Consider the following 10,387-nt stretch of genomic DNA (forward strand, 5'->3'; position numbering starts at 1 on the left):
TGTCTTCCTAAACAGTGTCAGTACTGAGCTTGTGTATTTAGCTGATAGATTATATCTTAGGGCATCCTTTTAATTTTTAAATGCCAGAAATTCTCCTAACAGGCTTATGCAAGATCGAGACTGTTAAAAGTAAGCAGCCTACATAGTCTATAAAAAAGATCAAGGCTCTCTTCTATTCACCCTATCTTTTCCACAAGAAACAAGTGCAAAAGAGTTTTTTCAAAGCATTCATGGATTCAGGCATGAAAATTAAGTATGACACCTTTTCAAATATGTCAGTAATTCACAAGTTATCTAAAGGCTTGGGGTCATTAGAACTGGTGTAGTAAGTATAAAGATGAAATATAATGATCAGGTTTTCTTGTAGAACTGTTTCTCTTTTGAAAACACAAAATCTAGAAGTGTTGGGTGGCTTGTTTATTGAGGTTGTTTTGAGAGAGAGAAAGATAAATTATGCTTGGGAGGATTCTGTGCTGTACTCTGTTATGAGACATGGAAAAAGCAACTGGGAGTGAAAAGACTGTGTCATCTAAGAGAAATGATGCACCCTTCTATGGATCTTTTTTCACTTATAGGGCTGTGTCTAGCATGAGCACACATGGCTATAGGGGATACAGTTGGGAATAGGTGTTGAAATCAAGCTGATGGCATTAAGCTGCAAGCAGCTGACACCAAACAGCAGATACACTCGCTCTGTCCTCCCCGACCGAGTCCATCTGTCAGTTCTGCTTTGCAGCGCTCCTTTCAAATGTTTCAGAGATCACCTGAATAAACAATTCTGCCACTTTCATCTTGACATATCCACATTGGTCTACTAACCCATCTTGGTCCCAGACTTCAAGGTTATGTCATTCCACCCAATAACTTTGCTGACATTAAAAAGCATCCAACATCCACAGCAGAAGCAGGCACTGGCTTTCCAGACAGACTAGCTGGCCTGCTGTTATTTCCCTCCCTGATCCCACTGAGCGCTCTGTGTACTTTTGTAGTATGAACCAAACCAAACCAACTTTCTGTTTGTTTTAGAGTAATTCTCTGTTTCACCTATTTGAACTCTCCTTTACTATGACATTTCAGATGCTTAGGCGCACTGGTTGCTGAGTAACTCCAGCCCGTCCTCTGTGTGTCTTGGTGAGGATGATAGATTCTGTGGGGTACAGCTGCGTGGAGAACAAAATCATGCAATAAAAAAACAGAGTTAGCCTTTGTGTGTTATTACTATAAAATGTGGTTCTGGACATCAAAATTGAGGCCCAAGAGGTTGTTGCTCCCATTCTTACTCTTAATTATGAGTAGTCTGGCTCATGTAACCTGAGGCAGGAAACAGAGGGCATCTCCCTCGTGGTTCAGTCTAATCTCATATCAGCTGTAATGCCAAGTTTTTAAAAAGAAGGATGAATGCAAACACTAGTAGATAGGCTGCTCACATATTAGACAATTACAGTAAAACTCTCCTTGCAAAAAAAATGTGATGTATATAAGAGATCTTTTCCTCATTCTGTAGCTGCTGCTGACAGGAGAAAAGGAGTTCTCAGACAATCACTGCATTTATTTTGAAGAATTAGCTGCATTTTAGCAACTTTCTTCCAGATAGGAGCTTCCACCTCTGTTATTAAAATGTTGGCTGTAGTATCAAGCCAAGACATTTCATGTGCCAGCACCAGTGTCCTGTGGATTTCTAACAGCTGAAGGACTTAAAAAAGAAAAATCTTTAAAAACCAATTAGTAAGACAATTATATGTTTTAGTAAGTTGCTTGCTTTCAACAAGCACTAGTTATATGAAGTTAAGCTTAGTCAATAACTAAAAATTAGCAGAACCAATGAAATAAAATAACTCTTTTTTTCTTCTGTCAGAAAATGCTGCTTTATCAAGATCGGTTTCCTAAGTAAATCTCAATTTTTTAAAAAATGAAAATGATTGCTTTTGTGGTGCTGAAATGCTCTTGAAAATGTGAAAAAAAAAATGAAACTTCAATATTCATCCAGTTATTAAAAGTTGAAATCTGAAATACAGTCTTTCAAATGCATAAAAAAAAGATGTTTGAACTTGTCCCAGATTATATACATATATATTTTTGAAGCAGGTTTTTTTTTGGAATGATTTGTAATTCCTTTGGAAAACAAAAGACAATCTACAGGTTTTTCCATGGTCGTGGCATTGCTATTATCATACATGTCCATTGCAATGCAGATGCTACAGAATTAGTATGTGAAACTTCTTTGGGAAACCAAACTAACTCTGTTTTGATATAGGTTAAATAGGCCTAAAATTCAAGACAGGTTCAAGAAAGACACACAGCTCTTCAGAAAACAATTTAGTAATTTATGGTTTGACTGAGGAATCAAGTAAATCTGGTGTTTTTGGCGAGGTTTAATATGTGAAAATCTTTAAAACAGAAACATCAAAGTGAAATGCAAATGAAAAGTGTACTTATTAAGTTGATTCATCAATGACCACTGTAGTCTACTCAAGTCTTAACCTGCTGAATTGGGCTGGACATCTACGCAGCTGTATCAGATGTTAGATTCTGCAGCACCTATTTCATAGCATAATTCAGACTGTCTATTATGTTGTGACATGCTAACCACAATGCTCTTCAGGGTGAGGAAACAGAGTAAAAAAAAAATTCCAAGAATTGTGGATTTAGCAGGTGTAAAAAGAAAAGGAAAAAAGCAATGTCATTTTAATCAGGCTCAAAAGCTACTTTGTTGTATATAAAAGTGTGCTGTGTTGGTGTATATTCTCTTAGATCAAACTCAGTAAGTTCAGTGTGCTTTTGAGTGTGCTGAATTCTCTTCTGTGATTTTGCCCAACTGAAAAAATAAAAAAAGGAGAGTAGACATGTAGCAAGATTTGATTTGAGTGAAGTGGAAGAAAGGGCCCTCTGGATTTACACACTCTGCCAACTGGAACTTTCCAACTGTTACCCATTTCACAGTAAAGTCTTTTTGCTCTTTGTGCTCATCTTTGGCGATGTGAAACTTACCTCTTCCTTCTTGAATAATGTATGTTTGCACAGGTTTCAGTTGGTAGATGCATTATTATTTCCATTTGCTCCATTTTTTTCTAGTTTATTCTTTCCCATACAGCATATTAAAATTGAATCAACTTTTCTTAGGAGATAATATGACTACTTTCATTGGGAGATGTATACCTTTGTTCCTTCACTAGATTAAATATTATTTACTTATTACTGAGAAGAACACATAGTATAAACCAATTGACTTTTTACATACAAAGCAATTCTTCAAATAAACCCCAAACTGCTTTTTTATGTAGGTCGAGATCTAGTGCTCAAAGTTGCAGAGTGTCTTCATTTCAATGTACTTTTCTCTGACATATCTATTAAGCTGAACACTAACTCTAAATAGCACTCACTGCAAATTTGTCAGCTTTTTTCCTGGTTGGTAAGTCTGAAATGTGTCCAAATTTCTGCAATTTCTTGTTACTGTTGTTGCATGCTGTATAGCCAGTATCGATATACTATGACTGTTTGGGGTTTTTTAAACTTCTTTTTTTATAAGGTTTCTATCCCCTTATCCCATTCATCTTTCGCCTGTCCTTCCTTTCCTCTCTTCTCCAATAAAGGATATCTTAATCCCTTTAATTTTGCCTTTGCAGGACCAACTGTTCAGGTCGTTCCACACTAACAGAAGAAGAGAAGAAAACAAGGACAATGTTACAAACCAAAATTAACAATTTCCAAACTTATTTCCTGATGATTCTATTGACAATGCATGATGAGTGCACTCTGGTAAAATTCTTTACCCACAGAACTATTAATAAAGCACAAAAGAGAAAATTCAGCAATTAACTTACCCAGTTCATATTTTAGATGGTTTTTATTTTCACTAAAGTTCATTAAAACGTTGACGTTCTTCTCTATTTTAATCAATACTTCACTACCGGTTGCTGTATGTAATATTTCTATTTAACAGTTCAGTTCACTATTGCTATGAATACAAAGCTCCAGACTGTATCCACAAAATAAATTTAGTTTGAAGCTGTTTTAAATTCAGATCTAGTTGTTCCTAATCTGAAGTCTGCATTGGCATAAAAAAAAAAAAATCCCTCCTCCAAATCACAGATGTTTTGTGGTAAGTCCTGATGGAATCTTGTGTCCATATAGACACTTCTAAGGCTTTGATCCTCAAATGATGATTGGCCTAGATTGATAAACATCTTCAAAGTTCCTTCTGAAGAGGATAAAATCTCATGAAGCTCTTGAAGGATCCATAACTCTGTACCTAGTCATGTGTAAATTTCTGTAACCGGCCATTCCAGCTGCCTGCTTGTGCTGTGCTTTGTACTGCCTTTAATCTTCCCGGTTCTGACCAGACTGAAAAAGAAGCATAAAAATATTGAAAAATAGACTGTTTCCATGGCATTTGAAGCCCAAGAAGAACAAGATGTACAGGACATTTTCTGGAAAATTGAGAGTTTTAGTCAAATTACACTAGTCACCTAAACTGCTCCAGCTGCACTGGCTTTTATTATGACAACAGTACATAGGGGCCACAGCTGGTAGGTATTCCATGTATGAATTGTAAGCACAAAAATAGAGTCAGTGCCCCTAACAGTTTGGTCCAAGGTAAATATCATATGAAAAAAGTATGCAGTGTGCAAAAAGAGGAAGTTAAAGAACTATACACTACGTTTATATAATTATTCATAAGGTATTTTTATTATTGCTTATAGAGTGCCATTTGTCTACCTTAACTTAGCTCTGTCACACTCTCAAGTGTTCTTCCATCCGTCTGGCCTTGAGGTACAATTTGAAGGAAAGGAAAAAAGTGTCTTGCAGATCATTTTAAGGAATGTGCTTAACTTCAAACTGCATGCTTCATTATGGGAGTACATGTATGTGTTTGGAGGCATGCCTGTCTTTGCTTGCATCAGATAACCAGCTCAGTAGATAGCCGTTGGTTCTTTAACATGTATTAACTAATGATGATACTTTATATGCAAAAATACATATACACATCTATATTCTGTGTATCAAATGCATATCTGAAAACTGCTGTTAGCACTGAAGAATGCTAATACCAGCACTAAAGGGTGTCTAGGCAAATTTAATGAATACCTTTTGTCTGTGCTTTTGTGCACAGCATTATGATAAAATTCTGAACTGCTGTCTCACAGATCAGGGATTTCCGCATCACCTCTCACTCTTAATCATTAACTGTTAAGGTTTTTTTTCCTTCACCATTGCACTGTAGTCATCCCCCATTTTTGTGAAGGAGGAGTTAGTTTCCAGACAGGCTTTGCTATGGCACCCACCACAGTTAGTATTTTAGTGCTCATAGCTATTCCTTTCTTTTCACAATGATTCACCAAAGTTAAGGCAGTAGTAAAATCCCCCACTTAGAAACAGGAAGCTGAATCAGAATGAGATTATGGTCAAAAATATTCATTAATTCTGAATGTCTAAATGAAATGTGAAGAACATTCTTAAAGCTGTTGTTGCATAACTCCTTGTATATTCAAGAATAACTTCAGTTGCAAATATGACAGCATATCACTTCTGAAAATAATTCTGCAAACATCAAGGAAAAGTTTCATAATTATTGACTACCTGTAAAATGTTGTTTTGCATTTGAATTCTGTAGAAATGATAAATAGGGAATACAGCGCTCCAGGATATCATTGTTGCTTCAACCAGGAACCCATGCTTTCCTTCCCTTCCTTTACTCTCTTTATTTACTAGACAGTCTTTCAACTTCTGCAAATAATTACTGTTCATGTAGAAATCAGTTTTCTTTTTCACACAACCAATATTTATTCCTTTAACAAATGTATCCCGTTACCTGAAAGATGTACAGCATCCATGGACAGAAATAGTGGTCATTGCAGAAAAATTAAAATAAATACTCAGAAGAAGAATGTAAAGAAATCTTTAATACTAACATCCCCTGAATGATGTGTGCGTGACTATGAAAATTTAAGCTATTTCAGATTTTACAGACTTTGCGTGACAAGAGAATTGTGAGGTTTCAAGCCTGGAGTTCAAATCTAAAGCTTAGTAGTAGTGTTCACTTTAGTGATTCAGCCTGTTCCCTTCCTTTTTAACAAGAAAGATTTCATTCTATTCCAGCGAGTTTATTTATGATTTTTCCCTATCTCTGCCTCAACTCTATTTCTGATCCATGTCCAACTGTTTTTCAATCTACACAGTCTCAATTTCCATTGTTTTTTCCAGTGTAGCCTCTATCTTCTTGCTCATCAGGTCCTAGTCTCATCTCTACAGACTCTCTGTTACCTTTTCCTGTACTTTACATACAAGCCCAGAACAATGTGTGATACATTAAGGAGTTTTCTTTCAGCCTTTGGTTTTCCCTTTCATCTTCAGTGGCTTGCCGAGTCCGGTTTCCCCTTTCCTTGGATTATGTCAAATGCATTCTACCCCTCCCCACCTCCCTGGTTTCTTCTATTCCTGACAAATGCATCTTTCGCCCAAATGATGTCTGCAAGGACTGCTTCTGCCTCCTGGTTACTTGAACTACAATAAGAAGAGAAAGGTTACCTTTGAGGAAGACTCAGCTCCAGCCAGCCAGAGATAATAACACTCCAGAGATGATACAACTGCAAGAACAGATTGTGAGAACAGCAGTTCACAATGTTTTGTAGATTAATTTCATTTGGGAAATGTAATAATATTACTTGTTTTGCTGGGTTTACCTTTCTGCTCTCTGCACATTAGAACTGTTGCTATCTTGTTCCCTTGCCTGCCTGGAGCTCTGGATGCATAAAATCCAACCCCGTGAGCCAGATCTAGCGTAGTAGAGTAGGGTAGGTAGAGCTTAGGCATGTGAGGCCCACCCGTGTCAGGAACCACTCAGCTGAGGCATGCCCCATGCAAATCTAACCTTCTGGAATCACTCTGTCCTCTCACAAGTTTGAGAAAACATAAAAGACAATTGTTCACAGGTTTAGATCCTGCAGAAATGTGGGTAAGTTTGCTAGTTTTCAAAAGGAATAAGTTATATTCTTGGCCTACAAGCCATCATTCTGTAGCATGACAAGTCCCTGCTCCAAAGAATGAGGATTCTAGTTAAAAAAAACAAACAAACAAACAAACAAAACATTACCAGACTTTTCACACATGGACAAAAACTTATGTTTGTCACTGGCCTCATTCTTGGAAACAACTGAGCTGTTTTTTCTGAAATTTTCCAAAAAAGGTCATCCCAAGGCTAAAGCTCAGCATGGAAAATTTCAGTTCAAAAGATTTAAGTTTTTCCAAGTTATTAACAACTGAAAACTCAGTCTTACAATATGGAGTACAAAGCAATTCTAGCATATAATATATTACTAATCTTCTGTGTACATGTTTTTCCACATGCAGATGGAACCTCTGAAAAGTGCTCTGTTACTGCCCCCGCTGAAGCCAATTCAAATAGCACCTTCAATTTAGCAGAACATGCTTAGGCCACTGCTAAACAATTGAGAACTCATCAATTTGTCCAATATTTGCCAATGCTTTTCAGTACTTTTTGATGCAAAATGGTAAAACTAACATTTTAAAGAAGGACACTTATTTCCTTCAACTGGACTCTGGGCTAGTTTATTGAATATTACTGTCACAGTTTAGATGGGGTGGCTTTGGGTTTGAGTTTTTAAACACATGTAATTGGAGAGTGGGTGAATATGTATACAGAGCTGTGACAAACAATTAATTGTTTAGTACTTATTTGCCTTGCTTCAGGTGATAGTCTGTTTCAGATTGGGAAAGATGTTTTGGAGAGCTGGTCAGGAACATCCTGATGTACAATAGAGTGATTTACCAGATTTGTTATCTGGCAATGTTTACTGTGAAAGGACAGTTAGGCAATCTTCCTATTAGAAAAGATAAGGGAACTTTTAATTAGATCCTCTTTGCTTCTAAGTCACTATGGCGCATCTGGCCTCACATCTCATTAATAAAGGTATTGCGTATAGTAAATCAAACTGTATCCATTTTAGTAATCTAGTAATACTCACCTTTCTCAGCATGATGTACAGAATGCCACTCAGCTGTGCTCATTGCTACCAAAAATGATGCCGTGTATATATTTTTTTTTCCAATATAATTAAGAGAACCTTAGAAATAGAAAAGGTTCACAAGAAATACAAATTTCAATGTGAAACATTCACTTTACATCAGTCAATGAAGAAGAGAAAATCTTCACACTCCCATGCTTTTCCTCACTTATAATGAATTAAGATGACCTGATTTTTTTTATTTTTATAAATTTTAGCCTTTTAATGTGCTATAAAGAAGCACACACAAAAATCCTACACTATACATTCACAATTAAACCTCATTGGCAGAAATTAGAAGAGAAAAAAAATTATGTAATTATGCAGAGTGCAGTATAATGAAGGAAGAATTAGCAATTTTTCAACATTCGTACATTCAGGTAATCAGTACCTAATCTTGAAAACTACAATGGGTTTTGCCCCTTAACTTTAATAGTCATCTCAATTTTAGCCACTTGTAGTTCTGCCCATTATTTTCCAGTGTTTGCAAACCAGTGAACTCACTGACCACAAAGTACTTTAAACTTTCCTGCTGTTGTGCTATGATAGTAATCATAACTGCTGAACTGGTGGAATATTTGAACTTTATTTTGCTAGGCCTTCATCCTGCAAACACATTTGCATTACATTTACACACATCCTTAACTTTCTCCATATTAATAATCCTATTAGGTCAGTGCTTAAAGGATATGCTTTGCTCTAGTTTGTAAATAGTCCCATCGCATGCATTCTCACAAGATCAGGGTCTGAAGTAGTAAAACATACCTTTTGCAGTTGCTACTTAGCCCAATTTCAAACTTGATTTAAACTGGACATGAAGCTTGCTCATGAGGGCATGAACAGCAAGAATGAAATCAAATGCTCAGTAACATAAGTTCAAATTTTAACTTTGCAGTTCCAGGTTTGCTGGATGTGGTGTAAAAAGAGAGAGAGCAGGGACAAATGGAGGTTGAAATCAGAAAGCTCCAAACCCAGAATTATCATAAATTTTATTTCTTTGAAAACCTTCTGGGTGGTGCATAACGAAAAACAGTATGGTCACAATACACCCAAGCAGAGAACTTGAAAAGTTTAGGTTTTGTTGTGGTATCATTAGTCTTAATCAACATGATACAGCAGTCAATTGGCAGTGCAAATGTCATAAACCATTAACGTATCAGGGTTCCATGAATGAAGAGTCTCCTGTCTAAATATTTGGATAACATGCTATACTTCACTTCTTGCTAACCGAGCAGAGCGATTTTAAACAAGAGCAAGCTACAAACACTATGCCTTGAGCATTTTATATGAGGAGGAGAGGAGGTGGAAAAAGTGCTAAATCTAACAAATAAATTCAAGCATTTTAATTATTGATATAAAATAGAACAAACAAACCAGCTTCTTCATCTATGTGCTCCAGAGAAGACTATAATTTTAAAGCATATCTTATTTTCACAATAGTAAGGGAGAAAATGCAAAGTTTTTGTCTTACCTCAGATTTTGTGCACACAAACATGTTTACTGTCTCAAAAGAGTGAAGCTAAATTGATTTTCAACTAAAAAAATAATGTTTGTAGCCCATGTAGTTGTAGTCCTAGGGCTGAAGCTGTGGGAAGCTTGCGCATCTGCCCACTGTAATGTTCAGTTTCCAGGCACCCCATTCTCTAGGGAAGTCTGCTGTGCCATCACATGTCCTGACTCCTGCGTATAATACACAAGAAGAGCAAAGAGAGACTGCCTGCAAGCCGCTCCATCAAAATAATCTACGAATATGTTTCACCCCACAGAATATATGAGGTAGTTACAAGTAGCCTGCACATGAGAGAAAAATGCTTAAATGTACTGATTTGAGAAATCTCTGTAGAGCAGGTTTACATGGTGGCTTGGTTTGGGGACTAACACACCTGGGGGCCTGGGAAGCTATAGGGAGCTACCTATGTAACCACGGGAAGTGCCAAGAAAACTCGGAGTGTAGCAAGATGTGTTTCCTGCTTTCGTCCAGCCTCCCAGGAAAATGCTCTGATCACCACCTTACGGCAGAGCTCAGTAGTAGCTCTCAAACTCTGTTGTTGGAGCTACTGCACTGAATAAATAACAAAACATTCGGCGGATCAGAGGTTTGCTCAAATAACTGCTGTGTAGGGTCACCCTCTGACTTTGTGAGGCAGCAGCTGCTTTTTCCATGAAACTGTTTCAGTGGAGATTTTCTAGCATGTCGGCCTTTATCAACACTCTCCATTTTTCTCCATAGTTCTGTTCTGAAGTAACATACTTCCACTGGCAAAAATAACAAAAGATTCTTTACGATTGATCATTGTCTTTACTTAACTGAGCTTTTAATCTCTTCAATGACTTTCAGAGTGTAGTATGTGTTTGTTTATTTTTTT

Source organism: Platalea leucorodia (assembly GCF_965183815.1).
Source record: "Platalea leucorodia genome assembly, chromosome: 1".
In the NCBI taxonomy this organism is placed as follows: Eukaryota; Metazoa; Chordata; class Aves; order Pelecaniformes; family Threskiornithidae; genus Platalea; species Platalea leucorodia.